The 25,954-nt window shown below is 36.9% G+C and overlaps 1 protein-coding gene across 1 annotated transcript in view; it reads left to right on the forward strand.

The window, feature by feature from the left end:
* The first annotated feature begins 20,662 nt into the window (after nt 1-20,662).
* The window catches only part of PDYN (prodynorphin), a 58,246-nt gene continuing 52,954 nt past the window's right edge, over nt 20,663-25,954 (forward strand). The window contains exon 1 of the mRNA XM_074293612.1: nt 20,663-20,715. The gene's annotated coding sequence lies outside the window, so the exon portion shown is untranslated. The remainder of the gene's footprint in view (nt 20,716-25,954) is intronic.

A 25,954-nucleotide genomic window follows, 5' to 3' on the forward strand; every position in this document is an offset into this window, starting at 1 on the left:
GATCCCTTCCAATGGGGAAATTCTTTGATTTTATTATTACTGTCATTGGTTACATGTAACTTTCCTTTAACCAACTAGTTCAATGACCTTTAAAATTCAAGTTTCTTTAGGTAGAGGATACCAGGTCCTCTTTCCCTTTATTTCTGTTTTATTGGCAAAGCTAGTGTGAGGGAAGTACTTTGTAAACGTTAAAGTGTCATAGAAATAAATATGAGTTACTACGATAATGGATGAGCCACCAATTTTGGTGTCCTTATTTCAATGATCTGATATAACCTATGTTAACTGTCACCTAGGGATTACAGTCTTTATATGTATGTATAAGAGACACACTTTACTTGGTGTGATTTCATTTATTATAGAATCCCACAATTTACAAAACATATTTTGTGAATGCTCACTATATGTCTGACAATTCACCATTAGGAATTGTTTTCTTTAACTTAAGATTTAATACTTGTTAACATGTAGACGTCTCTCATTGATCATTTTCAAATTAGAATGAATGAACTTGTCAGAATTTCATCTTGCATGCTTGAGTAGGGGAGAGAGGAAGGAATGTAAGGGAAGGAGGAGTCACAGGAATGCTACACTTCAAGAAGGGGAACCTGAATTCAAATCCTACTACTGACCGTTATGTGATCCCTGGTAAGTCAATTAATATTGAGTCTCAGTTTCCTCATCTATAAAATGGAAATAGCAGGATTATTTAAGAAACTCAAATAAGATAATATATTAAATATTTTGCAAATATGGAAATGTTATGTGACTATCAGTTTTTTAATATTAAAGCCAAGTTGAATATTGTGCACATAATTGGACAATTAGCTAAGTTACTATTTTCCAAAGTCTAGTGGATAAGATTTTGGTAGCAGGACCAATCCTAAGGCCCTGGTACTAAGGTAGTAAGAAAAGAAGTAGGAGCTTAGGATTCTATTCCCTTCTCTGTAATGAAGTTATAATGTGACCCTAGTCTTACCAGAGAAGAAGGTTTGCACATGGGATTCAGGAGAGATAATTGGCCAAGAGGGTAGAGATGGATGATGGAGAATCCTAAATGTCACGGGATTTTTCTTTCAGCCTCAGTTTCATCTTCTCTTAAAATGATGGCTGTGATGGCCTTTATGTTCCTTCTAGCTCTAATATTTTGTGTCCTAAGATGATATTTCTCCCATTTTGTGTTGTATAATTCTGTTTTTCTCATATTCTATGTTCTAAGGTCTAACATTCTTTATTCTAGAGTCTTTCCCATTTTTCATATTTTATATAATAGGCTCAAAAGATGTAGAGTTGGAAAGAGTTCAGAGATTACATAATCCAAACCTCCTAATTTTGTGGATGAGGAAACTGAAGGCCATGACATTTGCTCAATGCCATGTAAGTCATGTAGATTCAAACTTAGAGCCTCTGGATCCAAATCCAATACTCCTTCTACTATACTAAAGTCACTCATTCAAACACTGAAATGAATCTGCTGTGTCGTTGATGTGGGTATTTTCTTCAGTTTTGCAGATAACAATCCACTAGCAATCTACCCATGCTTGCCTATGGTGTGGAATTCTTGTCCATAGCTTCTTCTTGGTTCACCAAGAACCATTGAACGTGCTAGAGAATAACCTTACTTATCTTGGCATCACAAAGATATCAATGGAAAACATAGATTGACCCTTGGCCGTCCTGCCATGTGACCATTCCATGTTCTTTTTTGGTTCTTTTTTTTTTTGGGTCTTTGATGACATCCATTATACTGCTTCTCCTCTTCAGTACCTTGTTTGTAATAAGCAAATGGCAGACTATTCACTATCTCTATTACCCTTTGGGTGATTCTCACTATAATGTGCTATTTACTGGCAGTCATGCAAAATGAATTACAGAATCACAGAACTACTCTCTTTCTCTATCTCTTTCCTTCTTCTTTTCTTCTCATATCATATCTCTCCCCTCCCATACCCTTCCATATCAATAGGGGATTCTCAGCTCACTTTGACTTCTTTTGAGCCTTCAAGTACTTTAGAAAATGCTGGATTGATTTATTCCAGAGTCCTTACCCAGTAGAGCTGTCAGACCAATTAAAAATGATGCTTTTAGCTTAATCTTCTTATTAGGAAGGACTTTGATTAAAATGGATTTTAGATACCCTGAGCCTATTCAGTACTGCTATTTGAGTGGAAGTGAAAAAGACTTGGGCTTTCCTGACTCTCAACTGTCCAAAATTTCTTCCTTCTATAGGAAAGTATAAAGATTGCCCCAACCCAGAAAGCCATGAGCTTCCTCATTATCCTAACGCCAGGAGCTGAAAGCCCTAGAACAAACTGAGCAAGCTTTACCCTCTCTTGATCTGTGATGTACCCGAGAAATTTCATTGTGTGAACACCAGGGTGTTAGAAGAGTAGGAAATTGGAAAGTTTGCAGAATGAGAGAGCTATGGAAGAGGCCTCAGGAGATCATATAGTCTTAGCCCTCTGTTCCCTGACAGATCTGATCTGACTCACCATTCTGTGTACTCACCTTTCTTTCTTACTCTTTATTCACTATTTGCATGTTTGGTTAAGTCCCTATACTCCATGGAGCTCAGTTTCATTCTTTGCAAAATGAGGTGGATGGGTTCTTAAAAAAATAATTTAGAAGAGTGCAAAGAAATTACTAAATCATTTATATCCTATGCTCCTGAGAGACCACTACTGGGATTATCCCAAAGGTAGTCAAGATCAGAAACATAGTCACAGCAGCATTTAATAGTTGAGGAAAGTAAGGCAGACAAATCAAGTGACTGAACCAAAGTCACACAACTAGGGAATGTCTGAAAAGGGATTTGACCACTATATATATACTATATATATTTTCACTATACCTCTAGCTACCCAGGAATGATGAATTAAAAAAAATAAAGGAAGATATGAGATATGGGAGGTGATACAGGATATGAATAAAATAAAATCAAAAAAACATTATATCTACTACAAGTCAACAGGCATTTATTATGTGCTTTCTATGTGCTAAGAGCTGAAAATTTATTTATAGCTTTTTTTTTTGAGATATCTCTGAACTTTATTATTAGAGCTCTTTATTTACAAGACATAGGCATGGGTAATTTTTCAGCATTGACCCTTGCAAAACCTTCTGTTCCAACTTTTCCTCTCCTTTCTCCTATCCACTCTCCTAGATGGCAGGTAGACCAATACATGTTAAATATATTAAAGTATATGTTAAGTGCAATATATGTATATATATTTATACACTTATTTTACTGGACAAGAAAAATCGGATTTAGAAATAAGGTAAAAATAACCTGAGAAGGAAAATAAAAATGAAAGCAAACAATAATAGAAAGAGTGGAAATGATGTGTTGTGGTCCATACTTATATTCCATAGTTCTCTCTCTGGGTGTAGCTGGTTCTCTTCATTACTGACCAATTGGAATTGATTTGGTTCATCTTAGTGTTTAAGAGAGCCACGGCCATCAGAATTGATTATCTTATAGTATTATTGTTGTCGTGTATAATGATATCTCCTGGTTCTGCTTATTTCACTCAGCATCAGTTCATGTAAGTCTCTCCAGGCCTCTCTGAAATCATCCTGCTGGTCATTTCTTACGGAACAATAATTTCCATAACATTCATATGCCATAATTTACTTTGGCTGCCACAAACATTTTTAGTGCTAAACATTTAAAAAAACAAAACAAAAGGCAAATACAGCCTTTGTTCTCAAGGAGCTCACAAACTAATGGAGGAAACAACATGAAAATTGTGTATTTGCAAGATATACAGAGGAAATTAGAGACAATGTCAAAGGAAAAGCATTATTATTAAGGGGAACCTGGAAAGCCTTAAAGGTGGTGATATTTTAGTTTAAAGGCAGATAATAGGGACAAGGAGAGAGATCAACATAGGGGACCACCAGGAAAAGACTGTAGGGAATAGAGGAATAAGTAAGAAGGCCAGTGTGGAAAAGTAGTTGAGTACTCGGAGAGGAGTTAAGTCTAGGAAGACTGGAGAGAGAGGACAGGTCCGGTTTATGAAGGGCTTTAAAAGTTAAACATAGGATTGTATGTTTGATTCTGAAGGTGCTAGGAAGACACTGGAGTTTACTGCATAAGCAAATGACCTGATCAGACCTGTGATTTAAGAAGAGCCTCTTTAATTGATTAACTTCTATCTTTAAGCCTTCTAACATAATCTCTTCCCAACACCAGCTCAGCCAAGGACTTTGCCTCATATCTCATCAAATAAATTGAGAACATCCATAGAGAGCTTTCTCTTCTCCCTTTCTCCTAATCTCACTTTGCTCAGGCATCTTCCTTGAAAGTCTTCACCACTAATTGTAAACGGATCCAATCATTCTGGAAAGAAATTCAGAACTATACCAAAGGACTATAAAATTATCTATACCCTTTGACCCAGCAATATCACTACCCAGGTCTGTATCCAAATTTTTTTTTAAAGGGATTGAGGTGAGGGATAATCTATATGCACAAAAATATCTGTAACAACTTGTGTGTGTATGTGTATTGACAAAAAGTTGGGAATTGAAGGGGTGCCCATCCACTGGAGATTGGTTGAACAAATTGTGGTATGTGATTGTGATGGAATTTTATTGTACTGTAAGAAATGACTAACAGAATGATTACAGAAAAACCTGGAAAGAATTATGTGAACTGTTACAAAATGAAGTGAGCAGAACCAAGAGAACATTGTTCATAGTGGGAGCAATATTGTAAAATGATCAATTAGGAATGATTTAGTTCTTCTCAGCAATACAATGATCCAAGGCAGTTTTAAAGGACTCATGATGAAAAAATGTTATCCTCATTGACATGAGGATTGTTGGAAACAACTGATAAGAATCTGAATGCAGATCAAAGCACACTAGTTTTCACTTTCTGTATTTTTTAATGGATTTTAAAAATCTGTTTTCTTTCACAGCATGACTACTCTGGAAATATATTTTGCATGATTTCACATGTATAACCTATATCAAGTTGCTTATGTCAATGAGAAGGGAGGGGAGGAAGGGAGGGAATTTGGAATTAAAAAAAATTTTAATAGTTTTTTATTTTTTCAAATACATGCAAACACAGTTTTCATAATTGAACTTTGCAAAACCTTGTATTCCAAATTCTTCTCTCTCTTCCCCTCTCCTCCTCCCTTAAGACAGTAAGCAATCATGGGGCAGCTAGGTGGCGCAGTGGATAGAGCACCAGCCTTGAATTCAGGAGGACCTGAGTTCAAATCTGGTCTCAGACACTTAACACTTCCTAGCTGTGTGACCCTGGGCAAGTCACTTAACCCCAGCCTAAAAAAGAAAAAAAAACAAAAAAAAACAGTAAGCATTATACCAAAAAAAAAAAACCTGATCAAAAGGGAAAAAAAACTATAAAGAAAGGGGGAAAACCAAGCAAACAAGAACAACAAAAGGTGAAAATATTATGCTTTGATCCACATTCAGTCTCCATAGTTCTCTTTCTGAATGTGGATGACACTTTCCATCATAAATCTATTGGAATTGCTTTAAATCACCTTATTATTAAAAATGGTCTAGTCCCATCACAATCTATCATCATATAATCTTGTAACTCTGTACCATATTCTCTTGGTTCTACTCATGTCACTCAGCGTTAGTTCATGTAAGTTTTTTCAGGCCTTTCTGAAATCAACCTGTCATTTCTTACAGAGCAATAATATTCCATTACATTCATATACCATAACTTATTTGCTTACTCCCCAACTGAGGGGCATATATTATTATAGTATACCTCTCGTTCCCTCACCAACTAAATTCCTTGGGAAAGCCATATGCAACAAGTACCTTTAGTTTCTCTCCTCCCTTTTCTTTCTAACCCTTCTGCAATTTGGCTTCTATCATCATCATTCAATTGAACTTCCTTTTGTGTCTTTTTTTTCCTTTCATGAGGCAATAGGGGTTAAGTGACTTTTCCAGGGTCATACGGCTAGGATGGTTAAAAGTGTCTGAGGCCCTGACCCCAGGGCTGGTGCTCCATCCACTATGCCATTTAGTTGTCCTCTGAACCAAAATTACCAGTGGTCTCATAATTGCCAAATCTAGTGACTTTGTCCCAATCCTCATCCTCCCAGATTTCTCTGCAGCCTTTGACAGAATTTATAATCTTCTCCATCTGCATGTTCTTTCCCCTTTAGATTTTTTTCTGATATATTCTCTCCTGGGTTGTTCTCTCACTCGCCTGACTGATGAGTTCTTTGCCGACTCTTTATCCATGCAGCACCCTCTAAACATGGCTGTACTTCAAAGTTTTATCCTTGGTCCTCTTCTTTTTTGATTATATACCATCTCACTTGGTAATCCTATTTTCTTCTACACATTCAATTATCCTCTTTATGCAAATACTTCCCCCAATCTATTTATCCAGATCTAGATTAAGCTAGTTAGGCATCTTCAGTTACTTCTTGGACATCTTAAACTTATATCCTGTAAAGCATCTTAAACTTGGATGTCCAAAATAGAACTTATTATTTAAATTTTTTTCAATTAAAAACATTGTGTTTCCTTCTCATTCTTTCTCACCCAATTTAATAATGACAACAAAAAGAAATATAAGGCTCTTACGATGGAGAAGAATGTCAATCAAAAACAAATGTCCACATTGTCCATGGCTGAAAATATATGTTTGGCTTTGAGTTTATCATCTCTCTCAGAAGATGATTCTCTGGAATGATGATTTGTCACTGAATTGATAGAAGAACTCATTATCGTTCCCCCTCAGCCTTCCTCCATTTCAGACCTACTCATTGCTATCAAGACCACCCCTATTGTCCCATCACCCAGGCTTGAAACCTCGATATCAACCTCCATTCCCCTTTTGATTACAAAACACATAGCCGGACCATATCCCCAGGACTGTCATTTCTACCTTCACAGTATCTCTTGTAGATGTTCCCTTCTCTCTCCTCCATAGCCAACCACAACCCTAATTTAGGACCTCATCGTCTCTCACCTGGGCTAGACAATAAGTCTTCTCACTGGTCTCCCCATCACAAGTCTCTTCTTACACTAATCCAACTTCCACTCGGCTGCCAAGATGATTTTTCTAAACTGGAAGGAATCCAATTCCAACTCCCCTGCCCACCTCCACCAGCCCCAACTTCGGTAGCTCCTTATTACCTCTAGGACAGAATGCAAAGTCTTCTATTTGGCATGAAAGCTCTTCAGAGCCTGCTGCCTTCCTCCCTTTCAGGCTTTTTACATCTTAGTCCTCAGCTTAGCATAGTGCCTTACTTAATAAATGCTTATAGACTGAGAGGCCTAAAGCCATATGGACAAGAAGACATGACATCACTGGATTTCTTTGTTTTTGTTTTTTCCCCCTCTGGTGTTGATTCTTTACTCATCTTAGGTGAATTAATATCAGAGATGGAATACATCAAGTTATGACCTTGTGAGCTTCAAAAGCTCAGGAGAATCATCAGAAATCCAAAAAGGGAGCCTGTAATTAAGCTACACCCATGACTAAAGGAAACTTCACAGGGACTTAAGAAAAAGGCAGAAAAATTCTAGCAGTTGGGTATGATGATTTAGGTCTTTGCCACATGCACTCCTTTATATTGGACATACTTTTTTATGGTCTCTGTATACTTGTGTATGGTTTGAAGAATTTGTTTGTGGTAAGTATGCATGTAACACTAAATACCCATTTCTTAAAGTTAATTAAATCTGGTTGGCTAAAAGAGATCAATAGGTAAAGCATACTATTAGGGATAGGGTTATGAGTCATAAAGGCCCCAAACTACTCCCAACCTCTCAGTGTTATCCCTAGAACTTTGAAGAGAGATGAAGCTAGTTGCCATCTGGGGAGTGATCCTGTCAGTGCTAATGGGATTTTGGAGTGGCAGGTCTAGAATGTAGGCTATGTACAAAAGTGGAAAGTGATATATATATATATATATATATATATATATATATATATATATATATATATATATATATATATATATATATATATATATGATTAAGCTATTAGGATGGTTTTGCTTAACTGTTTTCAGGGAATGTAGGACGAGTGGGGGTTATTTAGATGTTTCTTGGTAAATATATATTGTGTCAAGATGAAATATATCAATAAAAAATTTAATGTACTAATGGAATTAGGGTGATTTCTAAAGCCCCCTTTAGCTCTAACATTCTATGATCTAAAGCCCCTTCCACTTTTTCTAGTTTGTGTTTTACTTTCTGGGGTTTTATCCAACTATGGCATTTTATATTGTAAGGTCCCTTTCAATTCTGATATCCTCTGTTCTGTGTTTTGGAGTTCTTTCTAACTTTGGCTTTCTAGGATTTGCCTAGCTCCATATTCTACTGCATATCAAGGGCAAAAGAAAATTGAGTGACTGTGTCAGTTCAGCAATTTTGAGAGCCTCTTGGGGCCCTTTTTTATAAGACTATTAAAATTAAGCATTTAAGCCTTATGTTTATAGATAGTCTTTATCATCCCTTTTATTAGATGATGGGAGGAGCTATATGGCCATAAGGCAGAAGAATAATTTTAGATTCATCGTTATTAATAACGTAATATAAAAACCATACATTATTATGTAAAGAAAATAGTGTGCAATTTACCCAAATGACTCTCGTAAGACACTGGCAAGTATAATCTAATTTATTTGTGGTAAGGGATGTCAGGGATATACCACATAAAAACACAGGTCATAGACATAGTAATTTGAAAACCTCACTTAGTGAACACAGAGTCATAAAATGTTAGAGCTAAAAGGGCCTTGATATTGTACATAGAATATAGCATGTCAGAGCTGGAAGGAACCTTACAATACAGATTATTAATAGTTAGAAGGGACATTAGAACCCAGAGTATATTAGATCATAAATGCTTAGAATTAGAAGAAGGCTTTACATATTGGATGTCAGAGGAAGAAGGCATCTTAGAGGCATCTAGTTCAACTACCTCATTTCAATATGAAGCAGCTAGCAAGATGGCTCAGCAAATACAGAGTGCCAGACCTGGAGTCAGGAATATTGCTGTTTGCTCACATCTATAAAATGGGTTTATATAGCAACTACCTCTCCCCATTGTTGTGAGGATGAAATGAAACAATATTTGTAAATATGCTGGCACATAGTAGGTTCTATATTGAAGGCAGGGATTATTTAATTTTTGTCTTTGTATCCTAGGTACATTTCCATAGCGCCTGGCACATAGTGCTTATAGTGCTTAATATGCTTGCTGAATACATTTTTTTTTTTACTACATTCTACTGCATTAGTAGATTCAGGATCTTTTGCACCAGAGTTTTCACCAAACCCTGCTGTGATATTTTTGCAGTAACAAAGTGCTTTCCTAATAAGTCACATGAAGTACACAGTACTAATGTTATTATCATCCCCATTTTATAGATGAGGAAATTAAGGTTTACATGGTTATTGAGGAATTAGTATTCTTTCCACGGCTTCATGACAGAGAACTATAGTTTCTGTTTTCCAGGTCAGGCTTCATTAGCCTCTCCCACAGCTTGGCATTCCAGGGTGCTGATGACTCCCAGCACTGGCAGAGCTAATGAGGTTGCCCTGAAAATTCCTTTTATTGAACCAAGTTTACTGAGCCCAGATTGACTTATTGTCTCATCCTCCCAGAAACATAATCTTTCTTTGCTTTGTGAGATGGATGGACATGTTGTTTTATTCCATGCTTGTGTGTGTTCCATGGTTGCCTGCGTAAACTCTTTGGAGTAAATGTTATAATCTCATTTTCAGATGTCATTTGCAGCTGAGTTACAGAGCCCTTTGCTTCTAGCTGTTATAGTGGTTTATTAAAAGAACTCTTGTTCTTCCACCTGGGAGGCTTGGAAAGCTATAATAATAAATTTTAATGACTTATGTAGGTAAGAAAGGAGGACATTAGAGAGGAAGGAAGAAAGGGAGGAAGGAAGGAAGGAAAAGGGGAAGGAAAGAAAGGAAAGGAGAGAAGGAGGGAGGAAGAAACGAAGGAGGGAGGGAAGAAGGAAGGAAGGAAGGAAGGAAAGATAGAGATAGAGAGAGAGGCTTTTCATAAAGGGTTTCAGAAGAGGGACAATCATCTTTCCTGGAGAACTATAAATCCAAAAGTCCAACCCTTAGTTTTATAGAGCTGGAAAGTAGATTTTATCTGTTCTTTTTAATTAGCCTGGTAGGTAAAGGGTAACTTGGGGTACCCAAACCCACAAGACACTGTTTGACAAATCATAGTGGAAATAGATTAATTTGTTCTCAAAAATACAGATGCAAGAGGACAAGAACATGCTTGTGAGTCTATCAATATACTTTCTTCACTATGGAAAGGAAGAGCAGGTTCCATGTGAAACCAATCTCTCTACCTCCTGCACTTAGGACTCTCTGGAGTGAGCTGTTTTAAACTCATCCAATAATCACTATCCTATTCTTCCCCCTTTACTTCTATCCTACTGTTATTGAACCAAGAATCATGATCAAATCAACTTTGCCATTGAGCCTGGATAGAATATGCCAATATATTCAAGGAACTGCTAGTCATTTCTGGATCAGTGTCCCTATTTATCCACCACCCCCTTTGTATGCTATTTTCCACTATTAGAATATAAGCTCTTGTCCATGAAAAATGGGGCAGGAGCTCTTTTTTATTTGTGCTATCATTTAGCTCACATCTTGGAATGAAGTAAATGCTTAATGAATATTTTTCATTTATAAACTCATTCACCTCCACCTAGCAAAAGTAGTTGTTATTCAGTTTGTCTAAGTCTTTTATGACCCTGTCCTTGGGGTTTTCTTGGCAAAGTTACTGGAGAGGTTTGCCATTTCCTTCTTTAGTGAATTAAGGGAAACAAGTTAAGTGACTTGCCCAGACACAGGGTTTGGATTTGAATCTGGATCCTTTCTGATTCCAGGCTCAGCTCACTGTTTACTTGCTGTCTCCTATTGAGCAAAAATGTTTAATGCTTTGAACCTGTTTAAAATGAGATGATCTAAATTCGAGTCTAGAATTGTGTGTGATTTTAGACAAGTCATTTCTCTAGTTTTTTCTTCTTCTTGTTGTTTGGCCTTTGTTTTTGAAGGACCATTAACATCACAGGTGATGTCTTGACTCTCCGTTGGAACAAATTGTTCTCATTTGCTCATTCTGTTGGTGGAACTCTTGACGTGCTTGGGGCAGACATCCTCCTAATTCATCAACAGATTTGGGGCCTCTCAGTTACCTTCCAACCTTCCACCTGGTTTAGCCTGTTGGTCAAGATGACTTTACCAGGGTGTGGCCACTGCCCAGAGGTGAGAATTGGATGACAAATGGACACCAAAGGTGGAAGAGCAGCCCTGAAAAGGGCTTGGCAAGCTCTCACAATAGATGCGTTGGTACTCCCTGAACACCCCATACCCTCTAGTTTCTTATAATAATAATTATAATGTCTATAATACATCATATATAACATAATATTTATATGTGATATATAAATATATGAAGGCAATATATTTATAATAATAATATTTGATTTTAAAATAATGATTTTTAAGGTTTTCAAAGCACTTTAGATATGCAATCTCATTTGATCTTAACAACGACCCGTGAGGTAGATGATATTATTATCCCTTCTTTATAGATGAAGAAACATAGGCAAAGATTAGGTGACTTGCCCAAGATCCTAGTAAACATCTGACATAAGATTTGAACTCTTTTATTTTTGACTCTATGCGCAATGCTCTTATCTACTACACCATCTGTATTATCTCATTTGATCCTCACAAAGACCATAGAAAATATTATTATTTTCATTGTGTATTATTCCTAATTTGTAGTTAAGAAAATTGAAGGTAATGACTTGCTTGGCATCAAACAGTGAGTATCTGGCCCAGCACTCCAACTTCTGTGCCAAGAAAGTTATTTCATGTATTTGAACAAAACCTTGAAGAAAACCAGGCCACCTGAAAAGTGCAGGTGAAGGAGGAGTACATTCCAGGCCTGGGGTGGGACTGAGGATCAGAGGGATGGGGCAGGGCCTGCCTACAGCACCGGAGAGCATGGTAAAGGTCAGAGGGACTCAACAGAGCTATCTCTGTAAGCTTGGATGACTGACTTGGGCATCAATTTACATGAGCTCCTTGAATTGGAAAGTTGCTCCTCCACCACTCATCCCATGCATTAAATGCAGGCTCACCCTTGTTAAATTAGAGGGTTAGACTGGCAGCTGTCCCTTCTAGCCCTGACATAGGGCTTTAACCTTCCACGTGCACGTGCTCTATGCCATCAATTTATTAATAAAGGTGAACTGTCAGTAGTTTTATTGTCAATAAATAATTATCTGACACTATCAAGGAGGTGTCTGAGTCGGTTATAGACGTTGAGTCCAAGTTCTTCAAGGCTTCTTCAGAGAAGCCTAGGAAGGTCTCTCTGGAGGTAGTTTGAGCCTTCAAGAAGCATTTGTGGAAAGATGTGGGCCTGTTTGTAATCTGTGCCAGTAGGGGGAACACTCACACCGATGAGATCACAGAGCCAGGAATAATTCAACTGTTAGTTAAATGATAGATTGTTTAGTTGATAATAACAATGTTTTAGATTGTGTTTGATGAAAATTAAATTAAATTCAAGGATTTATTAAGCCAAGCATTATGCTAGGTATGTAATTTTCATAGATGCATAAATATACACAAAGACTCACATATATACATATAGAAAAAATATGTACATGAAACATATATACTATATAAAACATTAGACCCAGATACATATATACATATATAAAATATATATACAGAATTATAGATATACTATGCAACACATATAGTCACACACATAAAACACATATACAAAAGTCTACATTATATATAACATATACACACACATATACATACATGAAACATATAAAACATCTGTTATACAACTATTAAACAAAAATGTTTACATATAGAGAACATATAAAATTTAAAATTTAATATACAATATTTTATACACACGTAAATATGTGTGTATATATATATACATATACACACACACATATATATAAGGCAAATAAAAACAAAAACCTAATCCATCAATCATCTATAATTACTAATCTCTCACATTATATGCCAAACAAACCGAGATCTGTTAAAGGCCACCTTAAAAAAGCCAAGATCTCCTACTGCATCCAAGGCCATCTCCAGCCATCCTGATCTATATTTGGTTCCTGGACCCAGATACTTCTGGAGGACAAAGTGAGGCAGGTGACCTTGCACAGCCCTCCCTCAGTTAAATTCAATTCATTTCAAGTCATGATATCACCTCCCTCATGGAATGATCTTCTTCAAGAATGAGGGACAAACAAACAAACAAAAAATATGCCAGGCTTTGTCTTAGGGGCTTAGATAAAGTGATAAGAATGAATAAGAATAAAAATGGTCCTTGTCCTCAATGAGCTCTCATTTGCTTAAAAGAAAAAGCATGGTCATATTATCTACATATTTTATGTGGATTATGTACAAATTATCTACAAAGTAAACCAGGCAATTTTTGGGGGATTGGTCCAGAGAAATGAGAGTAATGGAAAGTTGAAAGACCTCTTATGTAGGGGTTGATACTAGAGCTGAGCAACCCTTTTGTGAAAAAGGGTTGAAGGAGAGTATTCCAGAATGGAGAAACAGCCTTGGGAAAGATAGAGATGGAGACGCAGTGTCTAGAGAGAATAGCAAGAAAGATGTTTTGGTTGGACCACAGAGTTGATGAAGTGAACTAAAATATTGTAATCTTGGAAAGCAGGTAAGAAGCTTTAATTTTCAAATAGAGAGTCTATATTTAATGCTGGAAGTAATAGTGAATCACTTATAACTCTCAAATAGCTTATATTCTACTAAAACAGGGGCTCTTAATTTTTTTGTATTTTGGAGCCTTCTGATAGGCCATTTTAGTCTTGATAGGCCAATGAACCCCTTCTCAGAATAATACTTTTAAATGCATAAAATATGTAGAATGACAAAAGAAAGCAATTAAACTGGAAAATAGTTATCAAAATATTAAAAATAGGAGGTTTATAGATTGGCCCCTTGAAATCTATCCCGAAGCTCAGGTTGAGAACCCATGTACAGGGGTTAAATGTACATAAATAGTGAAAATGAAATAATCGGAGTGGAAAGAGGTAGTGACAGAGGCAGAGAAGGAGAAAGAGGGATGGAGGGGGGGGAAAGAGAGAAACAGAAGGAGAGGGACAGAAAAAAAAAGAAGTGGGGGGAGAGAGAGACAGACAGAGACAGAGACAGAGAGAGAGAGAGCATACTATAACAACTTAGAGGAATCAAGAAAGATTTTCTATAGGAAATAATCCTACACATGAAAAAAAGTGATCATTCTAAGAGGAAGTATCCTAGGTATAGTGGATATGGATAGCCTTTTCTTTTTCTTTTCTTTTTCTGAGGCTGGGGTTAAGTGACTTGCCCAGGGTCACACAGCTAGGAAGTGTTGTGTCTGAGGTCACATTTGAACTCCGGTCCCCCTGAATTCAAGGCTGGTGTTCAATCCACTGCGCCACCTAGCTGCCCCCTGGATATCCTTTTCAAAAATCTTCAGGTAGAAGATAGAATGCTGAATTCTGGGATCCCTGAGTAGGTTAGTTGGGTTGGAGCATGGTGTTCAAGAAGGAGAAGAATATAAAACAAGTCTGCAAAAACCTAGATTGTTAAGGAGTTTACATGTCAAGCTGAAGTCTATATTTTATCCTAGAGATAATAGGGAGTCATTGAAGATTCTTGAAGTGGTTAGATCTGTGCTTTAGGAAATGAAGTCTGACAGCTGTAGGGATTGGAGAGCCTGCTGATATGAGATTGCATTCTAGGAGATTACTTGGTGTATTCTGCTTTTAAAAATTCTCTATGTGACCCTAAGCAAATCACTTAACCCTGGTTGCCACCCACCCCAATCCCCCCCCACTCCTCCTGCACACAATTCTTCCTATGAGGAGGTTGGATAACATTTCAAGAGACACACATGTTTCCTGAGTAGGGAAGGCTGACAAGTCACAGCTTATTTGACTGGGAAGCTTGCAGCTGTTTATTCTTTAATGGGATTGAGTTTTCTCTTTGGGGACAGGTGTCCTACTGTGGTTGATTTGAGGGAAAAGTACAGATTTCAGCATCTAATTTGATATGACCAAAGGTAATGAACTGCCTTCCATTCCAGACCTGATGATGCAGAGAAAGAGAGTTAGTAAAATGGGACACACACAATACACAGAGAATGATGTTATTCCTTTAGTTCTGGTGGTGGAATCCTTGAGAATGTCCCAGGAGCTGCCATATTTCTAGTTGGCTTCTTTTTTTCAGCCATTCATATTTCTGAAGCACTTTAAGACTTACATTACAAAGCATTTTTGATCACAATAACTCTGTAAGGTAGGTTTTGTATTATCATTCTAATTTTCCTCATGAGGAAACTGAAGCTCCAAGAGATTGTCACATGGTAAGTATCAAAGCCAATATTTGAACTCATTTCTTTTGATCCCAAGACTAGATTTTGTTCAGTCACACAGTGAATATAGTTCTAGAACCAAGTCTAAAACCCACCGCAGGTTGCAGTCCCAGGGGATGCTTCTTATGACTTTCCCATCAGGTTGTAGGTACCACAACCTGGTCACCTGAAAGTGGTTGTGGTCCTTCATGCTCAAAGTGGACTAAAATGCATTGCTTTTTGGGATCAAGGTACAGTGTACCGGTCTAGCTGATCAGACCAATATGAGCTCAGAAGGCTCAACCATAGATCATAGTACATACAAACCTTTGGGATGGGAATGTCTCTAAATGTGCACACACCACATTTATGTTACTGCAATTTGCCTTGCTCATAAAGCACAGCACCTTCTTTGCTGTGGACAAATCCTACTTAGTCATTGTTTGGGCCCTGATTGGCTCACAGTGAATGTTACTAGCAATTGTTTCTGTTTTGGCCAGGAACCTTGAGGGTCTGACCCTCCCAGATTGATTTTTTTTTTTTTTGAGTAGGTAAAAGAGGACATTCTCTGCCTCATTTCTTACCTAGCCTTCATCACTAGTTAGGTATCACCTCAGTCAAACTGAGACCTTAGCTTAAAAAGGCTAAGGTCTCACATTAGTTCTAGGGCCACTTCTAATGGTCCTGATCTATATCTTGCTATTGGGTCCAGATGGATTCTGGAGGATAAAGTGAGGCAGGTGACTTGCACAGCTCTCCCTCAGTTAAATCCAATTCACTTGCATGTCACAGCATCACTTCCCTGATGTGATGGTCCTCTTAAAGAACGAAAGACAAACTAACAGAACTAGAAGAAATCTTGAATATTAGTCAACTACCTAATATTTATTGAGCACTTGCTATGTGCCAGGCACTGTGCTAAGTGCTGAGGATACAAAAGAGGCAGAAAACAATTCTTGCTCTTAAGGAACTCACTGTCTAATGGGAGAGACAGCTCACAAACAACTATGTTCTAGCAAGATTTATGGAGGACAAATGAGGGTAATCCCAGAGGGAAGGCAGTAGTATTAAGGAGGGCAGGGAAAGACTTCTTGCAGAAAAAAAAATGATATAAGTAGCTGACAGAGTTCTGGTCTAGAGCCAGGACATTTAGATTTAGTCCCAGTGCTGCCACTGCTTATGACTTGTTAAAATCATTTTCTGGGCCTCAGTTTCCACATGTGTAAAGTAAGGCATTTGGGGCAAGTGATTTCTAAGGTCTTTTCCATCTTTAACAATTTTCATTGTATGTTTAAATATCTCTTCCAGCTCTGTCATTGTTTAGTTCACTCCTACTCCATGTATATGATATAAAATAAAAATACAAAATACAATGAGAAAAGAAAGGGGCTCCCATTCTATATTGTGTGGACCCTTCCAGTTCTGTTATTCTATGAATCCATGAGTTGTTGACAGCTCCTAGAAGAGATGCAATCGGTAATTATTCCATGTCAGATTCTTATAGTCTCCCTCCTTTTATAGTCTCAGATTCTGGGAGTAAAGGTGTAGCAGAGGTCTTTGTGTAAATATCTTTGCAACAACACTTCATCCCACTGGAAAAGACCCCCAAATGTCAAGAACAAAAACATAAAAAAATAATCTTTTTGTATCAGAGTCATTAAGAATTTCACAGAAATGAAAAAAAAAAATCCAGCCCAGTTACATCCATTTATGAATGCAAACATTTATTAATCACGTACTCTGAGTCAAGTTCTGTGCTGGGCTCTGAAGGGGAGGCAAGGATGAATATGTGGCATGATCCCTCCCCCTGCTCCCCTCCCTAGTGTTACATGGTGGGGGCAGGAGGCAGGCTGAATTGAGAGGTGGAAAGGACTGTGGAGATCATCTAGTCTAATTTCTCCAGAAGGTTTTTCCTAGGTCAGACAAGGGGAAGTAGCATTTATGTAAACTCTCCTTTGGTCCTCATAACAACCCTTGTGAGGTAGATGCTGTTATGTTTGGGGTTTTCTTGGCAAAGATACTGGAGCGGTTTGCCATCTCCTTCTCCAGCTCATTTTACATATGAAAAAACAGAGGCAAACAGGGTGCCGTGACTAGGTAGGAAGTGCCTGAGGCTGGATTTGAACTCGGGAAGATGAGTTCTTCCTGACTCCAGGTCTGGCCTGTTATGCACTATGGCGCCACCTAGTAGCCACATTTAAGTGTATGGAGCCGGTTTTTTTGTTTGTTTTTTCCCATCCAGCTGTAAGATTAAACCCCATGCAATGTATCTCTGCATCACAGAAACAGAGATCACTATAGAATAAGAAGATGTTCAAGCACTTCAGGGATCACTTTCATTTGGGAAAGGGCAACAGGGAAGGCTTGTCTGAGGAGCTGACATTTCAAGTGGGCCTTCCTTGCCCGACTATGTGGAGTCCAAACTTAAAAATGCCACTCCACCATAAGGCAAGTTGTTATAAAGCTTCAGAGCATCGAGATGGCTTCTCAGGGTGGGATATCAGAAAAAGGCATTTCTGTTTGTAGTCTTGTCTGTGTGAATGGCCAGGCATATTTTTTACAAATGCTGAATGCTTGACAAATATTATCTCATTTGATCCGCACAATGAACCTGGGAAGTAGGTGTTGTCTCCATTTTACAGTTGAGAAAACTGAGGCAGACTGAAGTTAAGATACTTGTCTAGGGTCACACAGCTAATAAATGCCACAGGCAGAATTTGAATCCAGGATCTCTGACTTTAGAGCTAGTTCTCTTTCCACAGTACTTATACAGCTTCCCCTGGGGATCTTCATTTTAATTCAGGCTCTGCCAATGCCCTTAAGCAAATCATTTTTCCCTGTCTGAATTGCAATCTCCTTATCTCTGAAATGAAATCAATAATACTTGCATTACTTGCACCGCCTAATTTTTCTAAAGAAAGTGCTTTGAAAGCCCCCTACCATTCTTTGTGATTCTTGTCTACTTTTCTCCATAAGTCTTCCACAGAAAATCTACCCTTCACACTAACAGCCTTACTTTGGTTCTTTTAATATTTCACACAATGGAACAGTGACAAGTGGAAGATAAAACCCAGAGTTTCTGATTCCTGGCCTGGAGCTCTTTCCATTTCATTATAAACATTTTTAAAAAACATCTTAAGATATTTGGTTCCTAATGAATTGTTTAAGATATTGATATGCATCATTTAGAATGGAGTCTCCCTATGTTCTAATCAGTAGTTCAGGATGCAAGATGTTCTCATCAGAGGGCACTCTGGGGAGGTAAGAGAAAAATCATTAACAAGTAATAAAGTCTGCTGAATCCAAGGGACAATCAAGACTCTACCTAAGAGAAGCAAGAATTATTTCCTATCAAGTTCCATAAATATCCCCAGATTCTAGGCTTCTAATAAGCAGAGAAAGTTTCCAGCAGCACATCTGTCCCTCTCTCACCCTCAAATTCTTTATCCTTGTGTGGGTAGCCTAGTGTAGTGATTAAAACATTGCTCCTCAAACCATAAGACCTAGGTTTGAGTGAGTCTAGGCTCTGACACTACTTTTATGACACTACCTCTGACACTACCATGTCTGATTCTCAGTTTTTTTATGCTGAGGGAATTGGAGTTAAGGGTAACACAGCTAGGAAGTGGTAAGTGTCTGAGGCCAGATTTGAACTTAGATCTTCCTGATTTCAGGACTGGTGCTCTATCCATTTTATCACCTAGCTGCCCCCTGGTTCTCAGTTTCTTTATCTGTTTGTTCTATGTCTTTTGTTCTTGAAAAGGACTGTGACATCAAAGAGATGAGGCCATGACATTCAAGTGAATTGGATTTAAGTGAAGGAGGGCTGTGCAAGATCACCTTCCTTACTTTCTCCTACAGAACTATCTGGGCCAATGGCAAAATAGAGACCAGGATCACTGACCCTGGAGGCAGTGAGAAATCTTGGCCCTTTTAAGATAAGGTCTTCCACAGGTCTCAGTTTGACTGTGGAAATACCCAATTAGTGATCAAGCTAGGTAAGAAATGAGGTAGAGAATGTGTTGTTTTACCTAGTCAAAAAAAAAAAAAAAAAAAAAATCAGGGAGGGGAAAAACCTTTGGGTTTCTGCTCAAACAGAAACAATTGCTAGTTACATTCACTTTGAATCAATCAGGGCCCAAACCATGACTAAGTAGGACTTGGGCTGGGACCTATTGTTGGCCAATCAATGAGAGCCAGAATGATTTCTGTTTAAAGCATGGTCCTTAAGAAAGAAATCAAACCCATAAGCATAAGATTTCAGTGATCAAAATTTACATCCCTTTGGGCAGAGCACCAACAGATAAGGCTATGATATCCTATTGAGTACTGAGGAAAGGCAAGTAAAAGAAGAAAAGGTGAAGAGAGGGAAGGACAGGAGAAGGGAAGAGAGAGACAGAGAGAAGCAGAAACAGAGGAGGAAGATTGGGAAGGGAGAGAGGAGAGAGGGAGGGAAGTAGGAAGGAAAGAAAAAAGAGCTGTTATCCAATTGGCTAGTTCCAGTTAGGTCCCCACAGGGACAGCTCCTACTACTCACAGAGATTGTTGCTTATCCTTTGTTCAAGGAGGTGAGGCCATGACATGCAATTCAACTGGAAGTGAAAGAGAACTGTGCAAAATCACCAATCTTACTTTCTCTTCCCAAACAAGATAGAGATCAGAAACACTGGAGATGGACCTTTGAAAGACATAATCTCTGCATAACTAATCATTTTATTAATTATGCTAGCAAATAATGAAGGAAATCAGTGATACTCTCAATGCCATGATTCCTCATGGGACTCACTGTACATTTAAGGACAGTGTTTTAAACACAAATCACTCTGGCTTTCTGGCCAACACTAGGTCCCAGGACATAGTCCTCAAGAAAGAAATCTAGTCTATAAACGCCAAGATATCTTGTGTGATTTAAGTGACAGAGATTTATATTCCTTTGGGCAGAGTCCCTATAGGTAAGGGTAGGATACTCCACTGTAGACATAGGGAAGGCAAGAGAAAGAGTAGGACTTTTGAATTCCTAACCATGAATAAAAATTCCTTCCTAGAGTCTCTGTTCTCCAGGCTGAGGTTTCTATACTAGAATACATCAATACTGTGGGTCAAAAACCCCTCCTGAGTTAAGATTTAAATTAAGGAAATTCATGATCAAGGGAATTCACAGAAGGGAAGTGATAAAACTATCTTTAGAGGTACTTTACCTACCAGCATCTGTGTTGGATTTGCTCTTCTCTATCTTACCTCCCTTTTTTTCCTCTAGGTGTTTCTGTGCTGTTCTTGACAATTGAATCAGGCTCTTCCTGTTCTGAGTGGTAAGTACCACAGATGATTAAGAAATATATGTAGCTGGTAGAGAAGACTATGAGAGAGATATGATTATAGTGTCAGAGACCTGAAAGACTTTCATGAAGAACAGGGAGTAAACCTATTTGGTGAGACTATAGAGGATGATACCAAGACTATTGGGATGTTTGTAGGCGGTAGAAGGGTGGGGATTGAGGATGGATGAGAGTGATTCTAATACAGTAGATTTAAGTTCATTTGAAAGAAGTATATCCTAGTGCTTAGAGCTGAACAAGAGTTGAAGAATTTAAGATAAAACCACAAAATCCTTTTGTATTTTTAATTGATTGTTATCTTTGTGATAGGACCAACATGATACCATTATGATGCAGTCTATTGTCTGTGTCAGACTTGACTGATCAGACCTGAACTGGAAATGTTCTACCATAGATTGAACATAAGTAGTCCATGTGAACATTTGGAAAGGAAATGTCTCTAAATTTGTGTATCTCACCTTTCATTTGAGCTACAGCAATTCTGCTTTGCTCATATAACACAATACCTTCTTTGAAGTGGGCACATCATGCAGGGTAGTCATGTACCAGTGTCTACCCTTTCTCACAAGTGATATCAAAGTTATTTAGAGAGACTTTGAGGGTGTCCTTATATTACTTCTTCTGACCTCCATGTGAGTGCCTTCCTTGCACCTTCTACATTTTCAAACATTACTAACAAAGACCAGGAAAAATTGATAGGAAAAGAAAAATTATAATACCAAGAGAATCAGTACGGTGGATAGCTACCTTGCAAGTCAGAAAAAATAGTACTGTGCCATAAAAAAGTAAATATGAAGAATAGGAAAAAAATGTAGGGAGATATACAGCCAAGTAAGCAGAGCCAGGAAAACAACATGGATAATGACTACTGCAATGCAAATGGAACACCTACTGTGTTCCAGGTACTCTGCTGAGCCCTGGCAATACAGAGAATGACAGAAGTAGACCCTGCTCCTAAAGAACTTACAGTCTAAAGTAAACAATAGCAACATTAAAAGTGAATACTATGTAATCAAAAATAACAGTCTGACCCCAAAGAAGTAATGTGAGAATGTAAATAATGGATGATGAACACTGTATGTGTCAGACTTGAATATTATTAATCTTGTTAAATGACTCCTTTCTCCCCTTCCTTTATTGTTATTATTATTATTTGTTAGAAGAATTTCTCTTAGTAGGAGAGGGAAAAAGAAATTAAGGTCATATAAAAAAGGATAATTATATGTATATTTTAAATAATTGACAAATTTGCATAAGTAGTATTGAGGTTTTTTTGTTTTTTTGTTTGTTTGTTTTTTTATCATTGGGGATAGCCAAACAGAAATTGAATGACCATTCCTTCAGGAGATTATGGAGAGAATTATTTTTTTATTTTTATCTAAGATTTTTAAAATCAAGTTCTATGTATCCAAGCAATAAAATTTTTTAAAATAGGAAGCAAACTAACACTAAAAATCAAACAATAGGAAACACAAACTTATGAATTAAAATAGTAATTTACCTGTTAAATATTATTTCATATTTGGAGAATAAGCAAACAAGGAAAGATTTAAAGGAAATAAAACAATACTAAATATGATTTAAAGTAATTTTTTAAAGAAAAAAATTAATAGCAAAATGCTGCAAAAAATAAAAATAATTTTCAGAAATGGTGAGAATGGTGTAGACATTTTAATTCCTTTCAGGGGAAGAATAATCAAATTTATTACATGTCCCCTCCCCCCCATGGATCTCAATATTGAAAATTATAATAATATTTTTTCAAGTTTTTCCTTTCCAATGCCCCCAGACTGAGACCCATTCATAATTCCCCAAATGAAAATCCATAGTTTGAATTTTATATATCTTCATATGTTTGAAGAACTCTTCTATGTAAGAGAAGTAAAACTTTTTTCTTTTCTAACTTGGTTCCTGAGAGCCCCCAAAGTTCTCAAAGATTGTGGAAGGAAGATACAGGAAAAAAATTTCATTTTGGTGAAGAAAAGTGTGGGCTTAAAAAAAAGATGAAGTCTGTCCCAAAGTGAAAAATGCAGTATTATTTTGTGTTTTTCAAGTGAAAGTTGAATTGTACTTCACTGTGGCTATTCTTTCTCTCACTTTTTCCCTCCCCACATCAATTAAATTTATTGGGAAAGTAATGTTTGTGCTTTGGGCCTTTCCATCTTACTTCCCTTTGATTTTTTTAATGTTTTAATATTTTCATTAGTTACATGTAATACAATTTTTTACATTTGTTTTAAAACTCTTGAGTTCCAGATTCTTTCCCTTCTTCCCCATATACCCCCATTGAGAAGGCACATGTGAAGTTATGCTGCAAGTCATGTTGCAAAAGAAAATATAGATTTCCTCCAGGGGAATTCTTTTTTCAGAGAGATGGACAAGATGACAGATGCAGTTTCTTCTCATCTAGGATTTAAGGTTCTATATTCTAAGATCCCTTGCAGCTCTAACTCTGCTCAGTATTCTTAAAGTGTTGTTTAGTTCTGGCATTCTGTATTCCATGTGAACTTTTCCATGCTCTAAAATTTTGTATTCTATAACTTTTCTTAATAACTGGGAATTCCTTCAGAATTAGGATACATTAAGGGACCTGATCTTAGTTGAGTACATATAGAAGATAAAGAATGAGAAACTGAATGAATCCTAGTCTGAATGTTCAGGAAGAGGATTAAATAGTGACGGTCAATGCAGAGTTTGTCACATTTTCATTAATAACTATAGAAAATATTCATATAGTTTTTTTTAATTGCAGTACTATAGAATCTCAGCTTTAGAAGAGGACTCCTAATTCAAGCCAAAACAATAAAAATTTCCTCTCTGATGTACTTGATAAGTAATCAGTTTTTTTCTGAAAGGTCCCTTACATATGACAAATTCAACATTTTGCCCAGTATGGAATCACACCTCTTTCTTATATATATAAAACACAAGGCTTTCCCACTCCCATCTTGTCTAGGTAGAAGTGTGTGTTACCTTTACATTAAAATTTCTAACATTCTTTTTTTCCCAAAAATTATTAATAATAGCTTTTTATTTTCAAAATATATGTAAAGAGAGTTTTCAACATTCACCCTTGCAAAATCTTGTGTTCCAATTTTTTTCCTTCTCTCTCCCCTGCTGTTTCCCCTAGATAGCAAGTAATCCAATATATGTTAAACATGTGTAATTCTTCTATATGTATTTCCACATTTATCATGCTACAAAAGAAAAATCAGATCAAAAAGGAAAAAAATGAGAAAAAAAGCAAGCAAGCAACAAAAAAGGTGAAAATACTATATTATGATCCACATTTAATCCTCATAGTTCTCTCTCTGGATTCAGATGGCTCTCTCCATCACAAGTCAATTGTAATTGGCCTGAATCACCTCACTGTTGAAAAGAACCAAATTCAGTAGAATTGATCATCATATAATTTTGTTGTTGCTATGTACAATGATCTCTGGGTTCTATTCACTTCACTTAGCATCAGTTCATATAACTCTCTCCAGGCCTTTCTGAAATCAACCTGCTGATTGTTTCTAATAGAATAATAATATTCCATAACACATAATAATAATATTCCTTAACATTCCTTTAGTATAACTTATTACATCATTCCTCAACTGATAGGCATCCAATCAAAAATTTCTAACATTCTGTATTTTAAGGTGGCACTTGGAAATGGATACCAATATTGTTGATGTGTTTTGATCAGGGTAGAGAGCCCAGCAGGGCCATCATCACCTTCATAATCTTAGCCACTATTGTTCAATTTTTTTCTCTTCTTATTTTCTTTCTCTTTAAATTATAAACTTCTATTATGTAGTTTTTTTTTTTAACAAGATAGTTTTATGTTTTATGAGGTAGTAACAAAAGTGCACTGTTTCCTTCTGAGCTTTTCTGACTTTATTGATCCTAAATGTTTTCCTCTTTGTCTGAATTTCAAAAACCACTGTCTTAATAATGCATTTTTATGCCTATCATGGTGGCACATATCAGTCATCACAGCTATTCAGGGAGGCTATGTCTGATAGATGCCTTGAGGAGGGCAATTTTGAACTACAGTAGAGCTGTAGTTCACAGGTCAAGTATCCACATTAAGTTTGGCACCAATATGATGGGATTTTGGATGACTAAGTTGAAAAAAGAGCCAAGGAACAGACATTTATTAAAGATCTAAGCACTTTATAAATTTTATGTCATTTGAAACTCACAACCATTCTGGGAGGTATGGTCTATTGTTATACCCATTTTACAGTTGAGAAAACCGAGGTAGATAAAAATTAGGTGACTTGCCCTGTGTTACATTTCAAGCAAATGTCACAGACTAGATTTGAACTCAGTTTTCTTTCTCCAAGTCAAGTACTCTATAGTCACTGTTCTAGGTTAAAGCTTATGTGCAGGTTAGTATTGGGATCAGACTGAAGAGTGACCAATGGATACACTTGGGCAAGATAGGGAAACCTAGTCTCAAAAACCAAAACAATCCAAAAAAAATGAGAACTTTGATAGAAGTTAGTTATCCAAGTAGCATTTATTAAATATCTACTATGTATCAGCCACTGTACTAAGTACTTGGGATAGAAAGACAAAGGAGAGCAATTTGGAACTATGCCCAAAGGCTAAACAAAGTGTGCAAACCCTTTGGCCCAGCTATATCACTTCTAGGTCTCTATTTCAAAGAAATCATTAAAAGGGGGAAAGGATCTATATGTGCAAAAATATTTATGGCAGCCCTCTTTGGGGAAAATATTGGAAACTGAGGGGATGCCCATCAGTTGAGGAATAACTTAAACAAGCTGTGGTATATGAATATAATGGAATACTCTTATGCAATAAGAAATGATGAACAAGCAGATTTCAGAGAAACCTGGAAAAAATTGTGCAAATTGATGCAAAGGGAAATGAGCAGAACCAGGAAAACGTTATAAACAAGTTATCAACAATCTTGTGTTATGATCAACTATAACTGACTCAGCTCTTCTCAGCAATACAATTATCCCACAGAAATAGAAGGAAAATGTTGTCCATAACCAGATAAAGAACTGGTGGACTCAAAATGCAGATCAAAGCATATTTTTTCACTTACTTAAGTCTTTCTTGTGTTTTCCCCTCTTTTGATCTTTTTTTCTTTCACAATTGTGACTAATATGGAAATATGTTTTACATGATAGCATATATATATATATATATACATATAATATATATATATATAAATTGTATCAAACTGCCT

This window comes from Sminthopsis crassicaudata, chromosome 2 (genome assembly GCF_048593235.1).
Source record: "Sminthopsis crassicaudata isolate SCR6 chromosome 2, ASM4859323v1, whole genome shotgun sequence".
Classification (NCBI taxonomy): domain Eukaryota; kingdom Metazoa; phylum Chordata; class Mammalia; order Dasyuromorphia; family Dasyuridae; genus Sminthopsis; species Sminthopsis crassicaudata.